The following is a 17,322-nucleotide window of genomic DNA, read 5'->3' on the forward strand; positions in this document are numbered from 1 at the left end:
CACTGTGGCACATGCTTGTAGTCTCAGTTATTCGGGTGGCTGAGGAGACAGAATCCCTTGAGCCTAGGAGTTTGAGACTGCAGTGAGCTATGATCACAACACTGCACTCCAGCCTGGGCTACAGATGAGGAATTAAAAAAAATGACTTGAATAATCAAAATGAAGATAAAAGAGTTAAAACAATGGAGAGAGAAGGACTGATGATAGATTTTAATCTTATGTGTCACTAATTGCATTAAATATAAAAAGATCAAATATTCCAATTAAAATACAATTATCAGATTGAATAAAAAACAATCCAACTAAACATTGCTTACAAGAGACACACATTAAATATAAAGATATAGAAAAACTAAAAATAAAACTATAGGAAAATGTAGACACTGCAGACATCAACCAAAACACAGTGGATGCACAGTTACAGTCAGATGGGACAAAACAAGGCTAAGGCAGAAAGCATTAAGAGGTTATGACTAGGGCTAAAGAGGGGTAATGAGAAAAGAATCAATCACCAGGAAGATACTATAATTCTAAACTTGTCTGACTTTTGGCTCTCTGAGCAGCGCCATGGTGGTTGGCAAGAACAAGCGTCTTTTGAAAGGCAGCAAAAAGGAAGCCAAGAAGAAATTGGCTCATCCATTTTCTAAGAAAGATCGGTGGGCTGGGTGTGGTGGCTCATACCTGTAATCCAAGCACTTTGGGCGGCCAAGGCAGGAGGATGGTCTAAGGCCAGGAGTTCGAGACCAGCCTGGGCAACAAAGTGAGACCCCGTCTTTTCAAAAAATAAGTAAATACATACATAAACAAACAGACAAACAAGCAGACAAATAAATAGCAGGGTGTGGTGGTGCATGCCTGTGGTGCCAGCTACTTGGGAGACTGAGGTGGGAGGACCTCTCAAGCCCAGAAGGTCAAGGCTGCAGTGAGCTATGATCACAACATTGCACTCCAGTCTGAGTGATACGGGGAGACTCTGAGAAAAGGAAGGAAGGCAAGAAGGAATGCAGGAAGGCAGGAAGGAAGGAAACAAGGAGGGGAGGGAGAGAGGGAGGGAAAGGAAAGGAAAAGGAAGGAAGGAAGAGAGAAAGAGAGGAAGGAAGGAGAAAGAAAGAAGAAAGAAAGAAAAAGAAAGAGAGAAAGAAAGATTGGTATGATGTGGAAGTGTGAAAGCTCCTGTTATATTCAATATAAGAAATATTTGACAGACACTAGTCACCAGAACTCAAGGAACCAAAATTGCATCAGTTGGCCTTAAGGGTCATGTGTTTGAAGCGAGCCTTGTTGATCTGCAGAATGATGAAGTTGCACTTAGAAAATTGAAGCTGATTACTGAAGATGTTCAGGGCAAAAACTGCCTGCCTAACTTCCATGGCATGGATCTTACCTGTGACAAGATGTGTTCAATGGCCAAAAAGTGGCAGAGCATGATTGAAGCTTATGTTGATGTCAAGACTATCAGTGATTATTTGCTTTGTCTGTTTTGTGTGGTTTTACTTAAAAAATGCAACAATCAGATACGGAAGCCCTCTTATACTCAGTACCAACAGGTTTGCCAAGTCTGGAAGATGATGGAAATCATGACCCAAGAGGTGCACACGAGTGGCTTGAAAGAAGTGGTCAATAAATGGATTCCGGACGGCGTTAGAAAAAGACATAGGAAAGACTTGCCAATCTGTGTATCTTCCTTGCGATGTCTTCATCAGTAAAGTAAAAATGCGGAAAAGCCCAAGTTTGAATTGGGAAAACACATGGAGCTTCATGGGGAAGGCAGGAATTCTGGAAAAGCTACTGGGGATGAGGCCAGTGCTAAAGTTGAATGAGCTGATGGATAGGAACCACCGGTCCAATAATCTGTTTAAAATTCAGACTTTTTTTTTTTTTTGAGACAGGGTCTCACTCTCTCACTCTGCTGCTCAGGCTGGAGTGCAGTGGCCCAATCATAGCTCACTGCAGCCTCAAACTCCTGGGCTCCTCCTTCCTCAGCCTCCCAAGTAGCTGGGACTACAGGTGTGTACAACCATGCCTGGCTAATTTTGTGTGTGTGTGTGTGTGTGTGTGTGTGTGTGTGTGTGTGTGTGTGTTTTGTTTTTTGTTGGCTTTTTTTTTAAGAATTTTTACATCTATATTCATGGGAGAGATGGGCTAATAATTTTCTCTTCTTAACGATATCCTTCTTAGTTTGGGGATAAAGGTCATTCTGTCCTCATACAAGTTGAAAGGTGCTCCCTCTTTTAGTGGTCCCTGGAACAGCAAATATTTATCCTCCTGGAATATTGGATAGAATCCATCAGTGAAGCCACCTGGACTTGAGTTTTCTTCGTGGGAAGGTGTTAAATCATAAATTCAATGTACTCAATTGAGTAAATTGAGTAATGAGATCATTCAGATTTTTCTACTTTGGTAGGTTGTGTTTTTTTTCTAAGTTTCATCTGAATTTTCAAATTCATTGGCATAAGAGAGTCATTGTTTATCATATCCTCTTCTTTTTAATGTTTGTAAGATCTGCGGGCATAACAAAGTACCACAGATTGGGTGGCTTTAACAATGGAAATGTATTTCTTCACAGTCCTGGAGGCTGGAAGTCCATCAGGGTGTCAGCAGGGTTGGTCTCTTCTGACAGCCTCTCTCCTTGGCTTGAAGATGGCCATCTTCTTCCAATGTCTTCACAGAGTCGTCCCTCTGTGTGTGTCTGTGTCCTGATCTCTTCTTGTATGGACACTAGTCATATTGGATTAGGGTCCACCCTGATAACCTCATTTAGTCTTAATTATCTTTTTAAAGGCCCTACTTCCATATATAGTCACATTCTAAGGTAGTAGAGGTTAGGGCTTCAGGATATGAATTTGGGGGGCCACAATTCAGCCCAGAACATGGGGTGACTGAATGTCTCATATGCTTTGAGTGTAAGTTGATAGAACCACTTTGGGAAATGATTGGGCAACACGAAAGCTGAACAGACACACATTCTGTAACCCACGGATTCAATTCCTAGGTGTATACGCAACACAAATGCACATGTGCACATCAGAAGACGTAGGACAATGTTCATGGAGATGTTCATAACAGCCCCAAACTGGAAACTAACCACATGTCTCCAATGGATAAATCTTGGAATATTCACACAGTAGAATTTTATGGAGTAGCAAAAATGAGTTATCTTTTGCTACTCCCAACATAGGTGAATCTCATGAACATAATGTGGAATGACAAGAGCCAGATATGAAAGAGGACCATCTGCACATTCCATGGAATTGCATTTATATCAAGTTTTCTATCAAACAGACAAAACTACTTCATGGTGTTTGAGGGGGAGGGAGGGTGGAGACTGGGATAAGAATCACAAGGGGACTTCTGTTCCTTGATCTGCGTGCTAGCCTTGTGAAATTTCAGAGCTGTGCCCTTATTAGTTCATTGAAAGAAAAGTAAAGCAAGGCCGGGTGCAGTGGCTCATGCCTATAATCCCAGCATTTTGGGAGGCTGAGGTGGGAGGATTGCTTGAGCCAGGAGTTCAAGATGAGCCTGGGCAATATAGTGAGACCCCTGTCTCTATAAAAAAAAATGAAAAAAAAAAAATAGCCGGGCACAGTGGTGCACACCTGTAGTCTCAGCTACTCAGGAGGCTGAGGCAGGAGGATCACTTGAGCCCAGGAGTTTGAGGCTGCAGCGAGCTATGATCATGCCCCTGTACTCCACACTGGGCTATAGAGCAAAATCCTGTCTCAAAAAAACAGAAGGAAAGAAAGAAAAAGAAAAAGAAAGCACCTCAAACAAGCCTGATACTGATTTGCAACTCATTAAACAACAAACACTTTTGTCAGTACAATGCAAGTATCCATCTTCTTAGGTCCTTGCCAGGCAGGTGGCCAAGAGGTCAAATCAGCATGATTCTCTCCTTGCTGCTGACAACATTTCTAATTCAGCTCCTCATCAACAGTTCTGAAAATTTCCCCTAAGGGACTACATTTTCCATGGTCAGAGAAACATTAAATTGACTATTTTTAGAAAAAGGAGCTTTGATAAGAGACTACTTTTCATTATGGAATTGAGAAGAAAGAATTAGGAGAGAAAACAACTTGGGTAAACGAGACAGAAATAGACCCAACAGACGTACCCAGATGTGGTCTTGATCCCTTAGGAATCCAAAACTAATTTACACCATGGATTCTTCTTAAGGATATGGTTTTCTTATTCCCAGCTGATTTTTTAGGAGAATTTCGGTATGAGGTGTCCCAGAGCTGGCCGAGTCTACAGTTGCCATTCCCAAGCCCCTCCCTTCTCCTCTCTCTTCCCGGATACCATGGAAACCCATAATCAAAGGCAACGCCAACAACTCCTCTTCCTTCTCCCACGGGGCAGAGCTGAGCGCTCAGAGATGCAGCCTTGGATGAAAAATGAGAAAAAAAGAAAAGAAAGAAAAGAAACTGAGCTCACTGGAGATTCACCCTTGCAACTCTTAACAAGATTTGGCATCTGTGTACCTCATGTGATTCTGGGAGAATTCTGTATCAAAAACAGTTTTTGTGTGTGTGTGTGTGTGTGTGTGTGTATGTGTGTGTTTTAATGACAATCTTGACTTGATGAATATCCCAGTAATCGAAGGTGAGGTTTTCCTCATATGCCGGTGCCTCTTTTTCCCTTCCCTCTAAGGAGAGCAAACTCCTGGCAGATCTCATGTGAGTTTTTGGAAATAAGTGTGGCTGTTACTAAATCCATGCACAGGAGAACACATTCTACTCTCGGGTGGATCCCACTGGCTCTTGTTTGCACGTGTTTTGGATTGAGAGGCCCCTTCTAAAAGATAATTCACTAAGCATGTCATTTCGGTGAGTTTTACTTAAATTTCAGTTACAGTAAAATTCTCCCCGCAGGAACACATCTCTTGTCAAGAGAAAGGAACTTAACATTTTCCTTTGTAGGAGTCTAGCTGCCTCTGTGAGCACAAATCCTATATATAATCCTTGAAGAGAAGGTGGAGAGGAGGGGAGGAGACATTTCCCAAGGGAGTGACGGTGATTATACCTATGATAGCAGGTGGTAGGAGAAAAAGTGAATTTGGCAGTTTTCAGAGTAATACGACATCTCTAGAAAGCCATTCTAGATAGTCCAATCTCGTGGCCCATTTTGGGGGCTTTGATCCTATTGATGGGACTGTGTAAGTCTTTGGTTCCACATGGCCTTCTCACTGTGGCCTCGGCCATGCTATTTAAAATGTACTTTATCCCACGCCTGTTCCTCTTTAGCCTCCTCCGCTTTCCACCCCCACGATACTTACCGCCTTTTAATACAGCATGCACTGCTAGTGGGAGTGTAAATTAGTCAGAAATAATAGAAAACAGCATGGAGGTTCCTCAATAAATTAAAAATAGCACTACCATAAGATCCAACAATCCCACCAGAGGGTACAGATCCAAAGGAAATGAAATCGGTATGTCAAAGAGATTTCTGTACTCTTATGTTTATTACAGCATTATTCACAATGGCCGAGATATGGAATCAACCTAAGTGTCCATCAAAAGATGGATGAAGAAAATGTGGTATATATACACAGTGGAATACTATTCAGCCTTAAAAAAGAATGAAATCTTGTCATTTGCAGCAACATGGATGAACTTTGAGGACCTTATGTTAAATGAAATAAGCCAGGCACAGAAAGACAAAGTCTATGTGACCTTACTCATATGTGGAGCCTAAAAAAAGTTGATGTGGCCGGGCGCTCTGGCTCATGCCTGTAATCCCAGCATTTTGGGAGGCCAAGGCAGGCATATTACCTGAGCACAGGAGTTTGAGACCAGCCAGGACAACATGGTGAAACCCGTGTCTACAAAAAATACAAAAATTAGCCAGCTGCAGTGGAGTGTGCCCATAGTCCCAGCTGCTCAGGAGGCTGAGGCAGGAGAATTGCTTCAATCTGGGAGGTGGAGGTTGCAGTGAGCTGAGATCACACCACTGCACTCCAGCCTGGGCAACAGAGCTAGACTCTGTCTCAAAAAAAGCGCTGATCTCATAGAAGTAGAGAGTAGAATAGTGATTATCAGAGAAGCAGGGGGCAGGGGGTGGGGGAGATAGGAAGAGACTGATACGAAGTTACAGTTAAATAGGAGGAATAAGTTCTCCTATCTATTGGTGATCCATTGCACAGTAGGATGACTACGTTTGTTTAGCAACATTGTATTGCATATTTCAAAATAGCTAGAAAAGAGAATTTTGAATGCTGTCACCACAAAGAAATGATAAATATATGAGGTGACAAATATGCTAAATATCCTAATTTGATTATTGTACAGTGCATACATGTACTGAAATATCACACTGTTCCTCGTACATATGTGCAATTATTATATGTTAATTAACGCAAAAAAATAAAAATAACACGATGTCCAGCTTACCTCTGTTTTCTATTGTTTGTGGTCTGTTTCCCCTGCTAGAATGGGACCCCAGGAAGGCAGGGAGTTTCCTCTCTTTTAGCCCCTGGTTCATACTAAATGCTTAGGACTGTGCCTTGCATACAGTGAGCACTCAATAGATACTTGTTGGCAGTTTAAAAAATCAGTACCTTAATTAACCAAGTACCAAGGCTTTTAATCTTTTTACCTCAAATCAAACTAAAAACCTTGATTAAAAAGACTTATCCTGTCTCTACAAAATAATTTTTAAAAAATTAGCTGGGCATGGTGACACCTGCTTGTAATACCAGTTACTCAGGAGGCTGAGGTGGGAGGATCTCTGAGACCCAGAAGAGCTGTGATTGCACAACTGCTCTCCAGCAGCCTGGGCAACAGAGCAAGACCCCACCTCTAAAGAAAAAACAAAGTCTTTGCTGTTATCCAAAAGGATAAAACAGATTTTCCAGACAGAGGGTCAAGTTGTGCTATCTTTTTCCATAATATCATTTAAAACAAGTTATTAAGAAATAATAGTTTTCTAATATGAAGTTATACAAATCCTGGACATTAAAAAATTATGTCTGCAATATTTACATAGCCTATGATATAAAGCAAATTTGGGGTTAATCAGTTTCTCTAAAGAACTTAAAGACACATTTGTCTTTAATCATGGCATGAAGTGTCTGATAGAGGAAGATCATATGAAAAAGTCCACATCTGATTATAATTATTAAACTGTGTATTAAACGCTTGGTATGTGCCAGGCATTTTTGCCTAAATTATCTCCAATTTTGCCAACAACACTTCAACGTAAATATTACCATCCTCAGATGAAAAAGTTGGGACCCAGAAAGAGGAAACCGGCCAAGGTCACACGGATCTCAGATGAGGACGTGGGTTCGCTCCACTCCCGGATTTCTCCCCAAACAGCGTTCTGGGTTTTCCAGAGCACAGTGCAATGCAATTTCACATGTGTCATTGGTTTCATATTCGCAGTCAACACACATGTTTTGAGTAATTGTTATGTTCCTGGCACCGTGCAGCCTTTCTTGGAGATCACTGTAGGAAGCTTGGCATCTCGCTGGGAGGTACTCGGGAACCCTGGGCACATTTTGGGATGTGACAGCTGAGTGAGAGCCATTGTAGATGCCTGGGGAGTTCGGAAGAGGGAGGGATCCTCATGGGCTGGGCTCTTGAAGCCTAATCATGGTGTCCCTTGGCCTTCCCAGCCAGGCAGGGGCCATTGTTGGGTCTGGCTGCCTGGCTGCTGCATCCCCTTGCAGGGGCACCTCAGTCTTCAGGAGCAGTGACCTGTGCCGTACCATGTGGTCTTGGCAGAGAGGTAACTTCAGATCCATGTCTCCCACTGTCCCCCGCTGCCCCCCTGGCCTCTGTGGAAGCTGGAGAGGCCAATCCTCCTTCTCTGGGATGCTGGGGACCGGGGCCTGTGATCCATACTCAGCCAATTTCAGGTCCAGTCCACTGCCCAGAAGACCTTGGATCTTAAAGATGGCGGAGCATCTGCTCACAAGGATGGCGGGGCATCGGTAGGCGGTGATGGCCATGGCGGGAAGAGGCCATAACGGAAGATATCTGGCTGTATCTCCAACTGGCTGTTCCTAAGATGAGGCGGTGACCAAGTTCCCTGAGAACAGGATTGTCTTCCAGCTCCCACCAAACGTGTGAGCCCACGATAGCTTCCCAATCACCTCCTTTTGAATGAATACAATCTTAAACCTGTTGTCCAGCCTGTACTGGAAAAGTAAGCTTTTTCCTTTACCCTTTATCCGAAATTCAACATGGATGGATATAGGTCATGAAAAGACGTTCTGGGGACAATCACAGAATCAGAAGGTGAAATCTGCTTTTAAGGAGTTTTTCTTTACCTACTCTGATGCTTTCTCCACAGGCTGATGAAGGCTGCCTGATTCTTACTTATCAAAGCTGGGAAATTTCATCAGCCTGGGCAATATAGTGAGGCGCTGTCTCTATGAAAAGAAAATAAATACAACTTTAAAAATTAGTCAGGCATGAGGTGAGAGGATCGGTGAAACCCAGGGGTTCAAGGTTACAGTGAGCTACCATTGCACCACTGCACTCCAGCCTGGCCGACAGAGCAAGACCCTGTCTCCAAAAATAGTTATCATAATAAAACGCTGGGAACTTTCAGTGTTTTCTTCATTCTTCCGAAGCTAGGGAATCACACACCAGGACAAGAGAGAGAGCCCATCAATTTGCCACGGGAGAGCTCAGGCTTTCTGGGTTGGGCTGGGGTTCTGGCTGAGGCATCAGGAGCTGGGCATCAAGGCCCTGGGCTCCCTGCTGGGTTTGATCTGTGGATTGATGCAGGGAGAGGCTTTCCTGTATTTTGGCCCAGAGCACATGATCTTATCTGCAAAACCGCAGCACTGTGCCTGGTGCTGAAACCATGAGAGAATTAAGCCTCGGATGACCCAGTTACTGGACAATGCTGTCCAGCTCCAGGACTGCTCGTTGCTTCCACAGTATGATGTATTAATTCGCTGACTGTATTTTCAGAGTCCATCCACTGCCCTAAACTCTCTGCACCCACAGTTCCAATGGGGAGCAGTAACTTCAGTTCATCAAAGCCAATTATTCCAGTTCTTCTTTTTCAGCTTGGACTTTTCCATTTCAAGTCGTCATGGGAAAGTAAGTCTTAATAAATCCCTTTATGCACGGAGAACTAGGGCAATTATTGACATTTTAAGAATTATTGAAACATTTTTTAAAGTTTTTTGATTAAAGTTCTAAAGGACATAAATAATCCTTTTTTGGTTTTTGGAAGGGCTTCAATTATTTTCAAGGACAGAAGTTGGGCACACGGGCTGTTCAAATCTAATTAATTATCTGGCTGCGCCCACAAAAGTCACACCTTCAAAACACTGAGGTTACAGCTAATCATCTGAGATTCTCCCACACTGGGATAACTGTACCCACCCTCTGGGGCCATGACAGATACATGTACAGGATGCGTTATAGGAACTCAAGGTGCACCTCTGCAGGGAAATCAAGTTTTGTTTGTTTGTGACTCAACAATTTAGTCGTGCATTAAATATTCAATATCTGATGCAAGAGATTTAAAATCCTGAGGTGGTACCTTGAAGCAAAAAACACACAGGCTGGGTTAACCAATCACATTAATATTTTTATACCATAAATTAGATTAGAAATCCCACAGCTGGGAAAAGCCAGGGTGGAAAGATCCCAGGGAATGATGTGGCTCCGAAAAATCAGTGGCGAGCAAACTTCATGAGGCTGGATAGGGGTCTGTTTTGGTTTAGGATCAATAGGAAACTGAAGGCAGGTAACCTTTGACCATTGGAGAGACATACCCATGCCAACCAGAGTTCACTGGAGTTGATTTACTGCACTACGGTATGCTCTAAAAATAAGCACATAGTTTGACTCAAACTTGCATTTGAGTTAAAAAAAAAAAACTGTTGTTTTTAGTTTACCATGCATTGGTAAATTTCGAAAGAGGATAAGAGCTGGGCAGGAGGATCACTTGTGGGTGGGAGCTCGAGACCAGCCTGGGCAACATAGCAAGACCCTATCTTCAAAAAATTAAAATAACTTAGTTGGGCGTAATGGTGCATGCTTGTAGTCCCAACACTTTGGAAGGTTGAGGTGGGGAGATCCTTGAGACTTGGAGTTCAAGACTAGCCTGGGCAACACAGCAAGATCCTGTGTCTACAAAAAAATTTTTAAAAACTTAGCCAGGCATGGTGATTTGCACCTGTAGTCTCAGCTACTTGGGAAGCGGAGGTGGGAAGATCACTTGAGCCCAGGAGTTTGAGGCTGCAGTGAGCCGTGATCGTGGCACTGCACTCCAGCTGGGCAATAGATCAAGACCTAGACTCTAAATACATAAATAAAAATAGGATAAGAGAAAAAATACTTGACTTTGAAACCTCTATTGGAAAAGCTGCAGAGGTCATCTGTAGTAAGGCAAAGGAGAGAATGGAGCAGCCACACCTCCGTCATTGCTGAAAGCCAAATTCTTTCTATTGACTCCAGAAGAAGACATATTACGCCAGTTTTTTAAAGCTGCCATATGTCTTATCAGAGTCACAGTTGAGTAATGGTTTGTAGGTCTACGGTACAAATACAAAAATAAGTGTTTGAGCAGGTCACAACATGCCCACACACCGTCAACTGCATCTTTTCTTTGGCAGAGGAGTTTGGAATTCACGGCTCCAAGGAAACAACTGTTTGTCAGTCCAAACCTTGGATGCCGATACTGGTGGGCGGCTCAGTGATGACGTTCCTGTGTGACTCAAGTGGTTTCTAAAAGGCAAGAAGCCATCCCCGTGAGGCATACGGTGACCAGTGCTGAATCTTCCAACACCATTTCCCACAGGGATCAGTTGTAGTCAAGAGAATCTGTTTTTTTCAGAGGACGACGCCCTGTGTGAGGGACGAGAGGGGTGAGCAGCTGAAGGAAGGTGAATGGACAGAAAAGCTGGACACACTGGCCAGACTGGGGAGGGAGGTGGGGGCTCACGCCTGTAATCCCAGCACTTTGGGAGGCCCAGGGGGACAGATCGCTTGAGCCCAGGAGTCCAAGGCCAGCCTGGGCAACATAGTGAGACCCTGTCTCTACAAAAAAATACAAAAATTAGCTGGGTGTGGTGGTGCACACCTGTAGTCACAGCTACTCGGGAGGCTGAGAGGTGGGAGGATCACTTGAGCCCAGGATGTCAAGGCTGCAGTGAGCTGAGATCACGCCACTGCATTCCAGCCTGGGCAGCAAAGCGAGACCTGGACTTAAAAAAAAAAAGAAAAAGAAAAAAGAAAAAGAAGAAGGTGGACATAGCAGGCCAAAAAACTGAGTTCTACTTGATCATTGTTGTTGAATCTGGGAGAAGTGGTATTTGGACCCGAATGCCTGAGAGCAAGTATAATACTGCCAACAGGGGCTATGACTTGGCTACAAATGGCTTTAAACTGAAGTTGCCAGTGTGTGCCCCCTACTCTGTGTGTGCCCCCTACTCTGAAACCTCTGGCAGCACCTCACCTTTCTGAGGATGGGCAGGGAGCAGGGCCGCCACTAACTCCGTATCTCAGTTGCCCAACTTGTTCCGAAAGGCCCTCGACTTTTCGCCTTCACCTTTTCAGGAATCAGATACAGAAATTCATGTGACGAAACCAATTGCTGATGAAAAGTTCATTTGCCAAAGGTCCTCATTATCCTAGGACAGATAGAATGGCGATAACAAAAAAGGAATTGGAGTGAATCCACTTAAAACAGGAACCCATATTGCATATACAGTGAAAGAAGATATGATTGGAGCTTTGCCTTGAGAATTAAACAAGCATTACAAAAAGTCAGTTTTATTTTATATTTCAGAAAACTAGGTTATAGATGCAATTATGCATTGTTCTTAAAAATCAATGACGAATGAGTCAAGTGTTGATGGGGGAAAGCTCTGATGAAGGCACGTGATGAAGGCATGTGATGATATTCTATGGATTTCCCGTTGGACTGTCACAGTGTAATCACAAAGACAGCCACTTTATTAATTTTCCGAAGAGCATCCAAATCCTCTGCTATTAAACTCATTCTCTTTCATGTCAGTATCCTGTATCCACCGATTTCTCTTCTACAGTTGTTAACCTGTCTGAATCTTGTCTCATTCACCTGTCAATGGCTTTGCTCCTGATACAAGCAATCAATATGGCTTTCACAGGCTGTGTATAATCTGGCTTCTTCTGCAATTTCACTTATGGTAGACGTATCTTAATGTGTCTTGCATCCCACTCCATTGCTAGGAAGACACTGAGCCCTCAAAATGGCCACATGATAGGCAAAATGACTCCCCTGTTGGGTCAGGTATAAATAAAGCTTTGACTATAACCTCAAATTGTAATATATACTGTTCACATCACTTTTTTTTTTTTTTTTTTTTTTGAGATGGAGTCTTGCTCTGTCACCCAGGCTGGAGTGCAGAGGCGCAGTCTCAGCTAACTGCAAGCTCCGCCTCCCGGGTTCATGCCATTCTTCTGCCTCAGCCTCCCGAGTAGCTGGGACTACAGGTGCCCACCACCACACCCGGCTAATTTTTTTGTATTTTTAGTATAGACAGGGTTTCACCGTATTAGCCAGGATGGTCTCAATCTTTTGACCTCGTGAACTGCCTGCCTCGGCCTCCCAAAGTGCTGGGATTACAGGCATGAGCCACCGCACCCAGCCTGTTCACATCATTCTTTTCTCTTTTTTATTTTTTATTTTTTTATACAGATGGGGTCTTGCTATGTTGCCCAGGCCGATCTTCACCTCCTGGGCTCAAGCCATCCACTCACCTTGGCCTCCCAAAGTTCTGGGATTATAGGTATGAGCCACTGTGACCGGCCCTCATCATTCTTTTCTAAACATAATTGAAATTGCCATATTGTATCTGAAAGATTTATTATACCCCGAATACTTTTCTTTTTTAGATGGAGTTTTGCTTTTATTGCCCAGGCTGGAGTGCAATGGCATGGTCTCGGCTCTGCCTCCCAGATTATCCTGCCTCAGCCTGCTGAGTAGCTGAGATTACAGGCACATGCCACCACGCTGGGCTAATTTTTGTATTTTTAGTAGAGACGGGGTTTCACCATGTTGGCCAGGCTGGTCTCGAGCTCCTGACCTCAGGTGATCCACCTGCCTCAGCCTCCCAAAGTTCTGGGGTTACAGACATAAGCCACTGTGTCCGACCTCCAAAAGATTTTTAAAAGATGATTTCTCTTTTGATTGGCAAGTTATTTGATTATTTTAAAGATCCTTTTTATTGCAATTTGGACAATGAAAGTCCTACTTTTTTGGAATATATTAACTTTTCTTTATTGCTTAAGGTAAAATTCTTTTGTGTGTGAATGTTCTATCGATACTTAAAAAGAATGTATATTATTTGACCTATACAGCATTAATGTATTTTCTCTATTAAATCATGTTGTATGTTGTTATTCAGATCTTCCTTGTCTATTTTAAAAAACAGACTTATTAAGATATAATTTATATACAATTCAATGATTTAAGGTATGCAGTTCAATGTTTTTTGGTACATTCACAGAGTTATGTAGCAATCACTATATTGTAATTTAATTTAGCCTAACTTACCAAAATCTGTGCATATTTATAACGACTTAGTTCCAGTGAAATATAGAATCCTGAATAGCTCCATTATACTCCCTTCTAATGCTATTATTATGCATTATAGTATAATAGTATTTATGCATTTTTAATAGTATTCCTGGATTATTATTGTGTTTATGCTAATATGTTATACATACTATTATACATATTATGTTTCTATATGTTAAAAACCCAACAATTCTTTGGTATTATTAATGCATTATGTAGTCTGAAGTCTTAAAGAAACTGAGAGAAGAAAGGAGAAAAAGTATATCTACACAGTTGGGCACAGTGGCACATGCCTGTAATCCCAGCACTTTGGGAGGCCAAGGAGAGTGGATGGCTTGAGTCCAGGAGTTGGAGATCAGCCTGGGCAACATAGTGAAACCCTGTCTCTATGAAAAATATGAAAATTAGCCAGGTGTGGTGGCACGTACGTCTATAGTCCCAGCTACTTAGGAGGCTGAGGTGGGAGGACTGCTTGAGCCCAGGAGGTCAAGGCTGCACTGAGCTGTGATCGTACCACTGCACTCCTGTCTGGTGACAGAGCAAGACCCTGTCTCAAAAAAAAAAAAGTATATCTATAGAGTTTTAAAATTTATTTATTTATTTATTTATTTATTTATTGAGATGGAGTTTTGCTCTTGACGCCCAGGCTGCAGTGCATTGGTGAGATCTCGGCTCACTGCAACCTCTGCCTCTTGGATTCAAGAGATTCTCATGCCTCAGCCTCCCAAGTAGCTGGGATTACAGGCACCCACCACCTCGCCTGGCTAATTTTTGTGTTTTTAGTAAAGGTGGGGTTTCACCTTGTTGGCCAGGCTGATCTCGAACACCTGACCTCAGGTGATCCACCCGCCTCGGCCTCCCAAAGTAATGGGATTACAGTGTGAGCCACCATGCCCGGCCATTACCTTTTAATTTACCCATTCCGGTTGTCTTTGTTTATTGCTATAGTTTCAGCTACCATCTCATATCCTTTCCTTTTCCCAGTATAGCTTTGCTCTCACCTTCCATGTAGCATCAGTGTCAAGTACACTGTATTTCAGTAGATTATAGCCCCAACAACACAATTATATACACATTGTTCTATGAAATTACTTTATAAATCAGTTAAAATAAGAAAGGAGAAGAAGGTCAGACATGGTGGCTCAAACCGGTAATCCCTGCACTTTGGGAGGCTAAGGCAAGAGGTTCACTTGAGGTCAAGAATTTGAGACCAGCCTGGGCAACATGGTGAGACCCCATCTCTAGAAATTTTTTTTTTTTTGAGATGGAGTCTCGCTCTGTCACCCAGGCTGGAGTGCAGTGGCGTGATCTTGGCTCACTGCAAGCTCCGCCTCTCAGGTTCACGCCATTCTCCTACCACAGCCTCCCAAGTAGCTGGGACTATAGGCGCCTGCCACCACGCCTGGCTCATTTTTTGTATTTTTAGAAGAGACTGGTTTCACCGTATTAACCAGGATGGTCTGGATCTCTTGATCCACCCACCTTGGCCTCCCAGAGTGCTGGGATTACAGGTGTGAGCCACCGCACCCGGCCTCTACAAAATTTTTTTTTAAAAATTAGCCAGGTGTGGTGGTGCGCATCTGTGGTCCCAGCTATTTGGAAGGGTGAGGTGGGAGGATTGCTTGAGCCCAGGAGGTTGAGGCTGCAGTGAGCTGTGTTTGCACCACCACACTTCTGCTTAGGTGACAGGGTTAGACCGTGTCTCAAAAAAAAGAGAGAAGAAATATACAATTATATACTGTCTTTTGTAATTTCTACATAATTTCCTTTACCAATGTTCTTTGTATGTGTGTATTGTGTGTTTGTGTATGTTGTGTGTGTGTGCATGTTCACATTACTGTCTGGAGTCACTTGCTTTCTGCCTGAACACTTCTTGTCAAGCAGGTGTGCTATCAACAAATTCAGGTTTTGTTTATCTGGCAATATCTTTATCTTGCCTTCGTTTTTAAGAGAGAATTTTGCTGGGTATAAGATGCTTGCTAGATGAAATTTTATTTTCAGCACTTTGACTGTATCAACCCACTGCCTTTGGCTTCCATTGTTTCTGATGAAAAGACTGCTGTTAATCTTACTGGGAACTCTTTACATGTGACACGTTGTTTGCTCCTGTTGCTTCTAAGATTTTTCTTTGTCTTGCAGCATCTTTACGGTAATATATCTGGATGTGGATCTCTTTGTTTGGCATACTTGGAATTTGTTGAGCTTCTTGGCTGTGTAGATTAATGTTTTTCATCAAATATGAGAAGTTTCAACCTTTGTTTCTTTGAGTACATTGATGCTTCTGCCTTTCCTCTTTACCTGCTAATTCTTCTGTGTGTATTTTGGTGCATATAATGGCATCTCACATCTTCCTGAGGCTTTGATAATTTTTCTTTCTCCTCTTCATTTTTTTTAACTCTCTGTACTTATGATTGGATAATCTATATTGATCTAGCCTCAATTTCACTGATTTGCTCCTGCCAGCTCAAACCTGCTGTTGAATCTCTCTAGTGAAGTTTTAATTTTTTTTAATTTTGCTTTTCAATTCTAGAATTTCTATGGGTTTCTGTTTAAATACCTTTGTCTTTTTCTTGATGTTCTCTGTTTGATGATATGTTGTTATCATCCTTTCTTTTAGTTCTTTAAGCATGGTTTCCTTTAGTTCTTTAAGGATGTTTATAATAGCTGCTTTGAAGGTTTTTCTGCTATTTCACCATCTGGTCTCCCTCAATTTCATGTATTTTTAAGTATTTTTCTCCCTGGCCTGTCAAAGAATGAGAGGTATATTAAGGTATCCCACTAAAAATGTGTTTTGTACATTTTTTTCTTCAGGTTTCTAACTTTCATTTAAAAAATTTTGTTGATGTTAGTAGGTGTATAGTTTTCTATTATGGTATTATTAAATATTGAGCAGGTATAAATTAACATTCATAAAATAGGAGTTAAATATTAATGGCATAACAAATATCTGAGTTTCTACCCATCGCATTTGAGAAAACACATTATCACAAATTTTTTCCCTTTTTATTTTGAAGAATGAATTCGGAGGATTTATACTACCAGATGTCAAACCTTATTACTATGTTTACCATAGCATATTATTATGCTATCATAAAAGACTGTGATATTAGCACTAGTGTAGACAGACCATTGTAACAAAACAGAGAGTCTAGAAATAAATCCACACATATATGGCCACTTAATTTATAATTAAGGAGACAAATGCAGAGTGGTAGACTTGATGTATAGAAGCTCATATATTAATAGTAACCCCGTACGTGTTATACATGTTACAAATGTTTTCTCCCATTTGGTAGTTTATTCTTTAACCCTTTAACTTAAACCTCTACTTTTTTCTTAATAGCTGTAGAGTGTAATAAAAAAGAAAAAAAACTCTTTTTTTTTTTTGGTCACACAGAGTTTATTTACTTATTATTTTTATTTTATTTTTTTGAGACTGGGTCTCACTCTGTCACTCAGGCTGGAATTCATTGGTGTGATTACCACTCACTACAGCCTCGACCTCCCCAGGGTCAGGTTAGCCTCCCACCCCAGCCTCCTGAGTAGTGGGGACTACAGGCACACGCCACTATCCCTGGCCAATTTTTGTATTTTTTGTATAGACAGGGTTTTACTATTTTGGCCAGGCTGTTCTTGAACTCCTGGGCTCAAGTGATCTGCCTGCCTTGGCCTCCCAAAGTGCTGGGATTACAGGCAGGAGCCACCGTGCCCGGCCTACTTTTTAATTTTAGGTGGTCAAATATGTTGCTTGTTCTTCTTTGGATCCTAGGTCTCATGAGATAATTACTAGAACTT

At 42.1% G+C, this 17,322-nt stretch overlaps 1 pseudogene; it reads left to right on the plus strand.

Moving 5' to 3' along the window:
* The first annotated feature begins 567 nt into the window (after positions 1-567).
* Positions 568-1,859, plus strand: LOC101146997 (small ribosomal subunit protein eS1-like; annotated as a pseudogene).
* The last annotated feature ends 15,463 nt before the right edge of the window (positions 1,860-17,322 follow it).

The sequence above is a fragment of the Gorilla gorilla genome, chromosome 20, assembly GCF_029281585.2.
Source record: "Gorilla gorilla gorilla isolate KB3781 chromosome 20, NHGRI_mGorGor1-v2.1_pri, whole genome shotgun sequence".
Taxonomy (NCBI): Eukaryota; Metazoa; Chordata; class Mammalia; order Primates; family Hominidae; genus Gorilla; species Gorilla gorilla.